Source organism: Halichoerus grypus, chromosome 14, assembly GCF_964656455.1.
Source record: "Halichoerus grypus chromosome 14, mHalGry1.hap1.1, whole genome shotgun sequence".
NCBI lineage: Eukaryota > Metazoa > Chordata > Mammalia > Carnivora > Phocidae > Halichoerus > Halichoerus grypus.
In genome coordinates, this window is record NC_135725.1 from 53655770 (window position 1) to 53670235 (window position 14466).

The window sequence follows — 14466 nt, forward strand, 5'->3', positions numbered from 1 at the left end:
CTTTCATATAAACATTTATTTAACTACAAATCTTCATGTATAGACTTAAAACAAAATAATGACTTATGTTTTAATAGTTGTTACATCATTAGGTCTTTGATAAGGCTTCTATTTAATGAATACATATTCTGTGCCAGGCAGAATTGTAGGTGCTTTCCATTTATTATGTCTTATTTACAACCTCATGATATAAGTAAAAAAAGGGAAATGAGACTCAAGTTATTCGAGTTGTATGCCCGTTAGCAATAAAGAAAGAATTAGTACTAGTTCCATTAAACTATGTCATCAGCCACGACAGGGTTTTTGTATAGGGGAAGCCTGCCACAGATTTTCATTTTACAGCAAAGGTGAATGGGAAAATTATAACACACATTTTCCTGTGTCAGCTTTTCTATAACTTTCAATTTCTTCATAACACCATCATCGAAGTAACTACTCAAATGATTTACAGAAATCTTTCTCTTTTCAAGAGTAGTAAAAATATAAAGGAAATTCCTTCACATCGGTTTTCTATCTGAGGGAAGGCAATTACAACTCTTTTTTAAATTACATTTTAAAACTTGAGGGTCTTTCCCTCAACCTATATTACTTCTTTGGCTCCTCACCTAACACAAAAGCTAGGGGCAGCATGGAAGGAGAAAGTGGAGCGTATAGGAAAGTCACTCTTGTGCCATTTACTAGCGACATGATCTTGGACAAGGTTTTACTTTTTCTGTACTTCCATCTTCCACATCTGTACTGTGAGGGCAATAATATCTATTCCTGGGGCTGTTGTGTTGACATACTGACTAATGTAAATATTGTATGTATACATAGTGAGAAATTAATAACAAATTTGAGTTCCTTATTGTATCCTACTCCTCCAAGGAGCCAGAGAATGATTATTACATGCAAAATAATACCAAAAAAAAGTTGTTTTTGAATCTCAAACTTGTGCATTGGGTTTTTGTAAACCTTTGTCATTTTTTTCATAATTTTTTATTTACACATCATACACACACACACACACACACACAAGCACATTCCTCATCACATTCTCCAAAGGCCAACATATTAAGAATCATTGCATCTTACCAGAACATGAAGCAATTTCAACATCGATGTTCCAACTTCATTTGGGATACTTCACATATAAGACTTCTACATCTTGAAACCATCTCCGAACAGATTCCCTAAATGAAATGAAACAAAAACTCTTAGGAACATAGAAGAAAATTTAACTCCTTCCAATAGTACTCATTTCAAATTCCTCATGTTATTTTCCATCTGACTGCTTTTGCTCTAATTCTCAAAAAAAAAAAAAAATCACATATGTATTTCCAGGCTATAGATCCACAATCCCATCTGATGTATCCATCCCTGATGACACTATTGCTTGTATTTTCAGAAAATGAATTTCATTATATTTGTTTTTGTAAGTCAATGGGCATTTTTAAATAGATATTAGAAAATAACAACTAGGGTATAAGACAATTTCTACATCAAAATGAGTATTTTCAGTTATCTGTTTCAAAACCAATGATCTAACTATCAATATATAGCATGTAGAAGAAAGAAAGTCTGAGAGCCAACAAGTTGTAGCAAGTATGTCAGAGAAAGAAAAATAAATTGAATATTAGGACTTTTTTCTTCTTAGGATGCTTGTAGATGTCCTTCTAAAAGATGAATACATAAAATAAAACCATCATATGATTTTGAAACATATTTACTCATTGCCTTTAATCACTTTAATTATTATGAAAAACATAATTTCATATATAATCATTATATATATATTCATATTCTAGCCTTGACAATTTTGCAAACTGAAACTCATTCATAAATTTCCCAGGTATGCCCTCTTGCAAAAATTTAGCAATTTTAATGGTTGTTATTTTTAGCTTTCTCTCTCACTCTCTCTGTCTCTCTCACACACACATACCTTAGAAGTCAAATTTATTGCAAAAAATTACACTGCAATCACACAGAATACAATGAAATCACATTTATTCATCAGCCCAAGTCTATCCCTTTAATAGCTATGTTGGTTTCATTACAATAGAATCCTCCACAAAAAAAGTTAAATAAAATCTTGGTTATGCAAATCACACTAATGAAAACACTGGAAACTTGATTGTGTGAAACATCTCAAGCTTAAGGAGGCATGTCAGAGTGATCAATTTTAAATTAGTCACTTTAGAACACATTCTGTTGCTTCACTCTCCTGGCGGCTTCCCGATTTCAAGTTCTGCAAAAACAGTAATTACAATTGTACTGGATGGCACAAGTGAGTCTCTCTTCCTGAAAACTGGATATGAAAATGAGTCCGCTGGGTTTACCAAATAATATCGACATCTCAAGTCCTCTTAATAGGTTCACTTCAGGTACAGACTTTAAACAAAGAGGGCCGCTCTAATTTCCCTCTCAATAGAGTCCAGGTAAGAATTCTGTCTGTTTTGGGGGCACCTGGGTGGCTCAGTCAGTTAAGTGTCTGCCTTTGGCTCAGGTCATGATCCCAGGGTCCTGGGATCGAGCCCCGCATCAGGCTCCCTGCTCAGCAGAGCAGGGAGCCTGCTTCTCCCTCTCCCTCTGCCTGCCGCTCTGCCTACTTGTGATTCCTCTGTGTCAAATAAATAAATAAAATCTTTAAAAAAAAAAAAAAAGAATTCTGTCTGTTTTTAAGCTACTATCTTCTAGCCCTCAAACCAGCTTCTGTATTCTGCATTGAGATTTTGGGGCTCGGTCTCTGCACACCCCGTTTCTTTTTTGCCAGCTGACTTCTTGTTAGGTTCTGTAATAGGGGCCACTGGAGAGAGGTTGAGGGGCAGGAGAAAGGGGAAAAAGGACTTACTCCTTCATGTTCATTGGCTGTCAGTATTGTCTTAGGAATCATCCTTTTACTGTGTTAGCAGAAATCAGTTTCTCTCTCTAGATTTTTGGGCCCTTCCGGAACCAGTTCATTCTGTCATCTGAGAGATGTCAGCCCTGGGCTGCTGGCTTTTCCTCCTGAGAGTTCCTGAGTTTGAGCTGCCTACAGCTCTCCACTGGAGCTCCTCAGATCCCAACACTGGCTGCTAAGCACCACCTCCAAGGGTGGCCCTTAGAATTGCAGGGTCCCTCTCCCAGGCTCCTCATAGCCCGATTCTTTCTTTGATTTCCCAAGCCCTAAGGGTGGAGCTGCTTCCTGCGGCCACATCTCTGTATTACCTCAGGGCCTCCCTTTGCCTCTTCCTGTTCTCCAGCAGCTACCCAAACTATTCTTTATATTACTTTTTTCTTTGCTAAAAAACAATAGGTGTTGGGGTGCCTTAGTGGCTCAGTCAGTTAAGTGTCTGTCTGGCTCAGGTCATGATCCCAGAGTCCTGGGATTGAGCCCCTTGTCTGGCTCCCTGCTCCGCTGGGAGCCTGCTTCTCCCTCTCCTTCTGCCCCTCCCCCCGGCTCATGCTCTTTCTCTCAAATAAATAAATAAAACCTTAAAAAAAAAAAAAAAAAAAAAAACAGGTGTTGGGGCACCTGGGTGGCTCAGTCCATTAAGCTTCCAACTCCTGGTTTCGGCTCAGGTCATGATCTTATGGGTCTTGGAATCAAGCACCACTTTGGGGCTCTGTGCTCAGTGAGGAGTCTGCTTAAAGACTGTCTCCCTCTGCCCCGGCCCCTGCCTCTACTTGCGTGTGCACAAGCGCTCTCTTTCTCACTCTCTAACAAATACATAAATCTTAAAAATAAATAAATAAATAAATAAATAAATAAATAAATAAATCTTAAAAAAAAACCAAAAACAAAAGAGGTAGTTTCTGTTTTCCTGACTGTCTGTGTTACAGAATGTATGTTTTATTTTTAGGTTGGAGGTGAGGAGGGTAGAGAAAGGGGAAAAGAGAAAGAATGAAGAACCTAACATTCTTTGAGATACTTTCCATTTATTGTATTATTTAATATCCAAAAAGGCCTATGAAACAGGTGTGGTTACCACAATTTACATTAATAAAAAGAGTGATAATATTTATTGAGTTCTTACATTGTGTCGTCATCTTAACATATATTCATCTATTTAATAATCATAAACTTTCTGAAAAGGGAATACATTAGATCTACTTTATGGATGGACAATTGAAGTTGAAGACAAATTACATGTCACATTTTAGATATCTAATGAGCCCCTGAACTATAATGTAAACAGTGTGCCTGAGCCCCAACCCAATGGTTATGCACATCTTCAGATTGAGTTTAATAACACAGCACCAAAAAAAAAAAAAAATACATTTGTTAATATCACTACCAGTCTCATCAGAAGTATCGTGAAGTTGTCAAGTGTGGGGTGGCATACGAAAGATTTTCAAAATTTTAATTTTCACTTGAAAGCTCTAATTTGTTCATTAGCAACAAACAGAAATACAAAATGACTATTTTCCTTAAAGTGACAAGATCGCTTTGTTTATTTTGAGAAATATATACCAAATACCTAAGTCTCAGTAACTCCAGTTTGACTATAAATCAAATGTTCACATTAAAATGATGGTAAGTGAAAAAGTGGTTGGTTCAGCTTGCAATTCAACCCATCACACAAGTCTTTTGCTTGAGACAACATCCTTCAGTTTGCAGCAAAAGTGACATGCATACTTCACATGTGAACACACAGAATATTAAAAAGATATTTATTCAGAGGGTGTTATAAAAATAATAATCTATACTACGTCATCAAGGTTACTGTTAGGTGAACAGGCTTTTTTCCTTTTTTTTTTTTTTTTAAGATTTATTTATCTATTTGATATAGAAAGAGAGGGAGTGGGGCTAGTAGGGGCAGAGGGAGAGGGAGAGGGAAAGACTCTCTAGCAGACTCCCTGCTGAGCAGGGGCCCTGCCTTGGGGCTCCATCCCATGACCCTGAGATCATGACCTGAGCCAAAATCAAGAGTTGGATGCTTAACTGACTTCGGGCCACCCAGGTGCCCTTCTTTTACCCTTTTTTTTCTTTAAATACATGATGGTTAAAAAAAAAAAATGACTACTAAAAACAGTTTGGTGTTACCACCTTGAATTGTGTTCAAATTCCAACAATTTTACCTACCATTGCCTTTGTACCACCAGTGCAATTGTCAATACAGTAAAAAAGTAAATAATATCTTGGTTTTCTTTTTTAAATAGTTTTCACTCAGCAGACCCTCTAAAAAGTATCTTGGGAAGTCCAGAGTCCAAGGACCAAAATTTTGAGAAATCACTTATCAAACAGTGAGGTAGAAATAGTAACTGAAGTGTTAGAGTACTTCTAAGAATTCAAGTATAGAAGCCGTCTTTTAGGCCAGGGTGGACACACCCTTCATCACTCTGTGACACCACTATAGTGAGTTATCATGGGTTTTACCTAAAACAACTGGATTAAAACAACTGATCTGCGACAAAGAAAATGGTCTTGCCCCAATATGGAATCCCGATGATGACTGCTTGTTAGCATTAATTGCTTGCCCATAGCTGGGACTCTGATGAGTCCTGCCCAACCAATGTCAGGAATTCTAGGTTAGCTGAGAGAAGAGGAAGAGAGAAAAAGAGACTGAGAAAAAGAAGACACAGAGACTGACAGAGGACAAGAAACAGAGATAAGGAGATAGACAAATATTCTAAAGGAAGGAGGGAGGTAGGGAGACATAAACATAGAGAAACAGAGTCAGAGAGGTACAATGACAGAGAACAGGAGGGATGGAGGGAAAGAGAGGCAAAGAGACAGAGTCAAAGAACAAATAAGAGAATGAGAATATAATATTGCATTAGGGTGCCAGAAAGGAAAGAGAATTATCTTTGCTTTGACATAGTTTTCAAATAGTCACAGTTACCAAGAAGATTTGTTTTTCCTCTCATGAGAGGTTGGTTTAACATGGATGTATGTGGGTGTGTGCTTGTGTGTGTACTGTGAAGGGTTTCACCCTCCTCCCCTTCTACTATGATCTGCCATGACTGACTTTCAGTGGAAGCTGTGAGGGGTGCCCTGCATTGGAAGAAGACAGACCCTTGCATCCGCAGTATGGAGGAGAGGGTCCTGGTGCCTGAGATATATTGTCAATGCTTTAACTTTGTCATTTGTACTCTCAAGTCCATCAGGCCTGGAGGAACTCAGCTTATATAAACAGAAAGAGACTTTAACACATACTTTTCCCTCTAACCATAATAGTGCATGACTTCTTGTATTTGAGATAAAGAAAGCATTAACTCTTCTTAATCTGAACTGTCACTGGTCCTTGACCACACAGTATGCATGTCCAGATTCTTTTTCTTTTAAGATTTTATTTTATTTATTTGATGGAGAGAGAGAACGCGAGAGAGGGAACACAAGCAGGGGGAGTGAGAGAGGGAGAAGCAGGCTTCCCGCGGAGCAGGGAGCCCGATGCGGGGCTCGATCCCAGGACCCTGGGATCATGACCTGAGCCGAAAGCAGACGCTGAATGACTGAGCCACCCAGGCGCCCTGCATGTCCAGATTCTTAAACACACAGTAAAGATCCACTTTGCATTTAAATACAAAATTAAAAAAAAAAACAACTAATTTCTAAATCTTAATACTGCTGTTGCAAAATACAAGGAAAGGCACAATGCTATATTCACTGTAAGTGAAAATTAAAGCAATAGGTCTAAAAAATGAAATGACCCTCTGTCACCATCAGTGTGTCACTATTAGTGTTCACGTCGAATAAGATGAGCAAGTGGATAGTGGTGAATATGATCAGGTTTCAGATCAGTCAACTACGAGACAATGGGAGCTCTGGGTTGCTCTTCTCCACTTTGGAAACAAAAGGGGTTTTGGCATCAGGTACCCACCGAGGCAGCGCAAGCTGTGTGGGGCTGTATGTAACATTGGGTGGAGAGGGTGAAAATGTACTGGGAGCCAGAAAGGGCTGCCAGTACCAGCTGTTAGGATACCAAACAGGAAGACGAGCTGTCCATGCATTCCTGCCAACTCTGGTGAGTTCTTAATACTGTCAGACTGGACTCTGACTTTTATTCAAGTAAAATGAGAGGCTTTTGAATTGACAGTGGCACTGGTTCTTTATCTGTAAAATGAAGTGGTGAAATCACAATGGTATTTCCCAGACTAATCAGCATGACGACTGTGCACCAGAGGATACTAAAGCAAGTCAGGTAGTGAAATTTGGGCAATGCTACACATTTCGTGGCTTTTTTTTTTTGAGATTCATAGTCTCCTTAACATAGTAACGGTTACGGGGATCCAACTATAATTTTTTTTTAATGTTTGAATAAATTATTTGGCCACAGAATCCCCTCCATTTTTTTTTTTTTTTCCTCACATTGCTGTCTCCTGGGATAATAGCATTACCTTGGAACACAATTTAGGAAATGCTAAACTTGGTGCTCTCTAAAACCCCTTATGACTCCAAGATTCTGTAATTCCAAGTAGAAGAGCTGTTTAATATAATAAGACCAAGTGGCAGCATGGGGAATTGTCCCCTGAAATAGCCCTAGCTGCCTCTGTTTCCCAGGTGTTTGGGGTAAGCATATTCAGGAGCATGATGGTTGAGAGCCATGGAGAATGGCCTGTGACTCAGATTCGGGATGTAGTAAGCATCCCATTAAAATACAGCATGTATGTGTGAAGCATTCCCTAAGAGGTACTATTTACTTACCAGCACTTCATTTTTAGGTCAATGAGCACAAGGGGAAATTTTCTTTTGGAAAGATTAGGAAAGTAAAGGAAGATCATAAGAATTAGCTATCCCCTGCCCCGCCCACATGAAATGCAATGCCAAACTGCAACATACAAACTTATGTAAGTGAAATTTGGCAGAATTAGGGAGCTTTACCTTGGAGGAGAACCAGAATGAAAACGCTGTGCCTGAAGTAAACATTAATGTTTTATTTTATGGATATGTTCCTCCTTTTAGCACAGCATTCCCTAGATTCTCCTAAACTTTATGACTCTTGACTATCATCTGTCTTTTACAGGTGACGCTTCACAATTCCAGGTGGTAGTAATAAAGCCCATACTTGTACATCTCCCAATATCCCCAATCTGTACAATATAAAATCTGAATTTATACAAGTATGGTGGCTTCCATTTTCAGGATGTGAAACATTTCTTCATGTTTTTGGTGTTTTGATTGTTTATATCACTTTATATGGAAAAAAAACTCAGAACCATCATAAAAGAGGTGGTTCTGGGGAAATAAAATTCACCTAGATTTTAACATTTACTGGAAAATGTATTCATAGATTACTCTGCCCTAGAATTTCCACTTACTGCTACAAACCCAATTTCACCAATTTCAATAGACATAAAGATGATAATGATAATTTATTAGCACTTTTTATGTTCTAGGCAATGCACTAAGTTCTTTGCTTATAGCACCTTAATGCCCATAATAAGCCTATGAGGTTGGTACTGTTATCATGTGCATTTTATCAATGGAAAAAGTAAAATTCAGAGTAGTTACATAAATTTTCTCAGAGTCACACTGCTTTTCAGTGGCGGATCTTGTCATCCAACCTAGGTTTGTCTGATTCCAAAGTTTAAATTCTTAGTGATGTTCCTCCATTGCTAACTAATTTTGAGGCAATAGCTCAAAAAAAAAAAAAAAATGACCATACACTAAAGACCATGTCATTGGAACCTACGTGAACTCTCTGCATTTAATTTGGGTTGGGTTCTGGGAACCACAGCTGTTCCTAAGCATTATCATGGGATCAACCTCAGGGAGTAGAATGCAGAGCTAAGGAAAATCTAAAGATACTGTTTAATGGTGACCCTACAATAAAGAACCAAGCTGTAATTAGGAACAAAAGAATCTATCCAGAAGATCCAGGCAAGAAGACAAGAAATTAGTTCAGACAATGGGAGTAAAGGAGATACAGTGATAGCAAAGTAGGTCTGAAATGGCAGCAGGGATAGCCTAGAAAGATCCTGGGTACTGAGAAAATAAGTGCAGGCATTTTTTTTTTTTTTTTAATAGAATGCCTACGGCTTCTCCTGTGTGAGGAGAATGTTTTTAAAAATACCAGGTTGGATTTGACAAGACACACAGCCCTCTAGGAATTGGCATCTCCCCTACTATGCAGTACAGTGAAGCTCCCTTATTATATTGCCTATTTTTTAATCTTCAGGGAGTTTGAACTGCTGGGAGATGTATTGCAAAAGATGAGAGAGGGTGAGAGAAGAGGGGAAAGTGGAGGGTAGGGGAAGGGAGAGGAGACGAAGAGAGAGGAGAGAGGTTGGCTACAGCAACTACATCCAAGTGAGGGAAAACTCAACCAATGAGGATGTCAAGACCCAGAGATAATGGGAGGATGAGATCAGAATGAGCAACAAGCAAAGGGAAAGAGCAGGGACTCATATATGGGACAAGGTTCAGTGGAATCATTTGGAGAATCTTGTAGTGGAGCCTGATGGTTTTTACCACCTAAGTCCCATTACTTTTGTAGTTGCCCATTGCCCTACTTGCATGCTCTTGTTCATCAGCCCCTTGTGGAGTCTCCAGTCATCAAGGTTTGCTGAGTCAGTTTGTTGCACAGGTTTGGGGAATCACTGGAAAGGAAATGAGACACAAACCCATAAGACTGGGAGGTAGAGAAGGTACGAAAGAGAAAAACAGAGAAGCAGTCCCAACATTAGAAGGTAGGAAGAAGAAAAAAAGAAAAGCTCCTTCTGGCAAATTATCACATTTTACTGTCACCTGAGGCCACTAAGGTGGATGAAAGCACTGGAAAAGAAATGGTCTGAGGTAAAACAAAAAAAAACAAACAAAAAACAAACAAAAAACAAACAAACAAACAAAAAAACCAAAAAAACAAACCAGAGATCAGAGGTGAGGATGGATACCATAAAAGTAACTCAAGTACAGTGGGGTAGACAGGAAGAGAGGTATAGGTAAATTTTAAAGAGTGGAAATGAGGAAAAAATAAGGGAAAAAGAGACATGAGTTGTAGAACCAAGGAGGCAAAAATGCCTCAAAAGACAAGGAATTAAATCCCCCATCATTCATATTCTCTCATTTTTCCATCTTTCCCTTCTTTTCTGTCTCTTTCATACATACACACACACACAAACACACAGAACAATGAATCCCAAGATTCAGCCTATTATATTTATCTCACCATTTTCTATGCATATATATACATACTATATACACATACACCCATACACCCACATATATATGGACAATTAGTCTACTAGCCTGCTTCTGTCAAATTTTGAAAAGCAACAGAGTTCCCTGACCATTTATAAATGGCTACTGTTTTATGGCAATATTCAAAGCCTGGAACACAGTATACATGTCATCTAGATGTAGTGAAGCATAAAAGACATTTTGGATGTTAGAGCTCAGACTTCTGATATGTACCAAACCCTAAAAGCTGCAATTATGTGATAGTAATAACCACGCGGGTAAATATGGTGTACATATCAAAGATAATAAAAGAAATGTTCCTCCTAGGATGCTTTAAATGCTAAATTTTGAGTTTGTGACAACTGAATTTTAAGTCTTTAATGATGATATTAAGATATTCAGCATAAGTGAATTTGATTTTTTTTAAATACTCAAAACACAGAAATATTCTTTTTAGAGCCAAAAAGTACACAGAAATTCTATGCTAGTGAATCTACCCTTGATATGTGCAAAAATCTGACTAAAGTCATATTTACGTTCAAATACAAAATACATAAAAAAATAGAAACAACCTAAATATTCATCAATAGAGGATTGGTTAAAATGAATCATGGCACACTGACCCCTTAGAAAATTATATTATTTAAAGTGTATGTGTGTGTATGTGTGTGTGGTGTATAGAAAAAAGTACAGAAGTATCCCAAATGTTAAATGTGATCATTTGTGAGTATAGGAAAAATATGTAATTATCATTTAAAAAACATTTTTATTTTTCCCCCCTGGGAACATACATTAGAACTTATAAATAAGTTACAAGAACATAACTTCTAAGTTCAGTATTCCAAAACATTTTTATGTAAAATAATGATGGCTGAATTACCAAAACAGCCCATTCATTCATTCATTCCTTCATGTAACGCACCTTTATGTAATATTCACTACATGTCAGTCACTCACCTCAGGTATATAGAGATGGAGGAAGCAACATATCTGTCTTTAAGGAAAGCCATGTAATCAGAAAACAAGGGAGAAAAATCATGCTCATTTAGATCTATTGGCTAGGAAGGATTTCGATGCTGCTAATAGTATAAACCCAACTATATTTATACTGTCAGGTTGGCATAATTGGGGTAGGCACAATTCTCTAGAGGGCAATACCACCTAACAACCATACTATCCCCAGCAGGAGTCCAGTCCGTGGCCAGAATGGAACTGAGCACTACACTGCATGTAATCTTCCCTGTTCTCATTTTCTTATCCTGGAAGATAGGCCCTAGCTTTGTAGCTCCCTGCAGCCAAATCAGGACTCTTGAGGCACACCCCTGCCATGGCATACTCTGGCGATTTCCATATTAGGGATATATTTGGTTCAGGATTCCATAGCCAGGGAATACCTACAAAGTAATCCATCAAAGATAGCTCAGGATTGTATTCTGCATGTTTATTAAAAAGGAGTAAATGAATCAAAGGAATCCTCTATATCTATTCCTTTGGGCTCCAGAAAGGACAGGATATGTACTTCAACCACAATTTATAATCTTAGAACCTCCTCCAACGCCGGTGGAGCTATTTATCATCTCAGTGCTAAATGTAGCCCAGAAAGAGAAAATGAGCCTTCTGTAATGAAAAGTCTGAGAGTTGGGGCTATAAACAACTGCATGGAGAGCTCTATGCTGCATTAACACAGACTCTAGCCATCGTTCAAGGGGAAGAAATCAATGACGGCACAAACATCAGCACCGAACCTCAGGAGATGTCTTGTTCTCTGTGCTCTGTGTTTCTACATAGTGTCTCATTCCTGATCAAGTTCTCTCCCCAGGGAGTGCTAATGGGCTAATGGCCACAGAAGTCTGTTTTGTTCTCTAAATGAGCAGGATCAAAGTGTGCTTGCTCTGTGGAAAACTCAACACCACTTCTGACTTCTCCAAGGGCTGCTATCCTTCTAGGGTACCTTTGATGACGCTTCAAAACTTCTTTCCCAAGCTCTTCAAAATACTTAACAGGCTTTAAGGAAAAAATAAAGTTCGTGTCCGAGAAAAGACGTTCATCTGGTTCCCAGGATTAAAGAGAGCACAACCTACTAACTGAACACAATACTCGGGGTGGAGGGAGAGCTATTTGTATAATAATTATTTTGTAAAATGTCAGTTTCCTAAAAACATTAGCCAATATTCAAAAGGTACTAAGCCCTATCCTATGCATTTTACCTGCATTAAAACAGTCAGTCCTCATGACACAGTCAGAGAGTTGGTAGTATTGTTGGTCACAGGTTCCCGAAAAGGAATTTAAAACTAAATAATTTATAAGAAGTCATACAGGTAGCAAATGTCCAAGTCTCTACTCTCCCTTATTCTGATCAAGGATTTATTTTCTAACCAAACTTAGCACTAAAACCATTTTGCCTTTACTTTTTACAATGTGCTGAAATTATAAAAAACAAGAAAAATAAACATACCTAACTTTTTTTTTCTCAGCGCAAATACCCATTCAGGTCATTTGCTTCCAGTTTTTCATTCATATATACTTGAGCAGAAACAGTCATGAACATGTGAATTTTCAAATATTTTACTATGAAGTTTCAAGCATAGAGAAAAGTTAAAGACTTTTACTGTAAGCACAGCACCCATAGAGCAAAAAGTAGATTTCACCATTAATGTTTTACTATATTTCATTTATCATATCTCTACCAATATATTACATACGATTTTATATCCTTCTCCAATTTTTTTTTGTATTTCATTATAAACATTTTTGTTGTTGTATCACAACGTTTTAAATGTCTTCCAGGCCTTCTAAACATTCCTTAATGTGGCCCATTCTCCTTATCTTACTTTGTCTTATCTTACTTGAATCCTAAACCCAACTATTTACTTCCTTAAAGAGATTTACCACCCACTTGTTGCCCTGCTAAGGTCTGTTCCGGGAATTTTACTCACTTGAAATCCTAGCACTGTTCTAGACAGAGATGACTCACAAATGCCTGTAGATTGATAATGACCTTGGCCGGGATGACCGGATTTCAGTGAGACTATAATAGATTATTACTGTTATAGGATGTTAGTATAATCTTTTCAATAATGAGTCAGGATTATACTAAACACTAACCAAGTATCAACAAATCCTGTTTACTATAAATATAAGAGGTTTACATTTATTATAAAAATCCCTAAGCACTGTTTCAGGTAATTAAAACTCTGAAGCCTGTAAGGGCAAAGGCCAGTATTCTCACCCCTTACCTGCTTCTACACTTCCAGTATGGGGAATATCAGGGAATCTGAAATTGGAAAGGAAAGCAGGTACTACTAACCCAATATCCTAATACACACAGAAATCCTTTCTAGAGCCTATGCATGTAACTGATGATTAAATGTGATCCAAAACACATTTGAAGGATTCCTAGGAACATTAACATTCTTATCTTCATTCAGTCAGCAAATTTATTCAGCAGTTATTCTGCACAGATACTCTGCCAGGTGCCAGAGATTCAAAGATAAATTCTTATAAGGAGCTTTCACAGTGAAGGAAAACTAGTGACATAAAATCCAGTTCAGAAATCATATGAAAGGGCGCCTGGGTGGCTCAGTTGGTTAAGCATCTGCCTTCAGCTCAGGTCATGATCCCAGGGTCCTGGGATCGAGTCCCACATCAGGCTCCCGGCTCTGCGGGGAGCGTGCTTCCCCCCTCCTCTGCCTGCCGCTCCCCCTGCGTGTGCTCTCTCTCTCTGTTAAATAAATAAAATCTTAAAAAAAAAAAAAATCATATGAAAGTGCACTGTGCTGGTATGGGGGAACAGAAAGGGGCAGTGCATCTGTGAATGGCAGAGAAAATATGCCAAGGAAAGCTTCCTATAATGTTGTGTGAGCTCGACCTTAAAGTCTAAGGAGGAGCTGACTAAGGAAAAAGGTATGGGGAGACTTTTACAGAGCAGGAGTTTTAGCAAAAATATTGAGACAAAAAGCATGATATACGTGGAAAACTTTAAGGAATTCTTTTTTTCTATCTAGTCTGAGGTAAGAAAGACGTGAAAGATAAATAGGCAGGGCAAGATCATTTAGAACCCAGTATGCTCTATCTAGGAGCTTGGACTTTATTCTAGAGGAATAAAAAACCACTTAGGAGTTTTAAGCAATGAGTGACATGGGCAGATTCTCATTTTAAATAGATCATGGTAGAGACAGGGAAACTAAGTTAGGATAATTTTGCAACAGACCATGAGACAGATTTTGGAGGCCTGAACCAAAGTAGTACCAAGAGGGATGGATATGAAGAAACAAAGTAGAGAAACAGGTGAGATTTGGTTTTGGTGTGATCTCCAGGTTTAGTAGTTTAGAAAAAAAAGATAAATTTAGTTTAAGGTAAACAGAGTAGAGATGCTATGAACTACA

The 14466-nt window shown here is 38.1% G+C and overlaps 1 protein-coding gene across 6 annotated transcripts in view; it reads right to left on the minus strand.

The window, feature by feature from the left end:
• The window catches only part of LOC118544846 (leucine-rich repeat and immunoglobulin-like domain-containing nogo receptor-interacting protein 2), a 1211198-nt gene that overhangs the window by 974528 nt on the left and 222204 nt on the right, over positions 1 to 14466 (minus strand). For all 6 annotated transcript variants that reach the window (XR_013443711.1, XM_078061341.1, XM_078061337.1 and 3 more), the window contains exon 2: positions 1075 to 1172. The gene's annotated coding sequence lies outside the window, so the exon portion shown is untranslated. The remainder of the gene's footprint in view (positions 1 to 1074; positions 1173 to 14466) is intronic.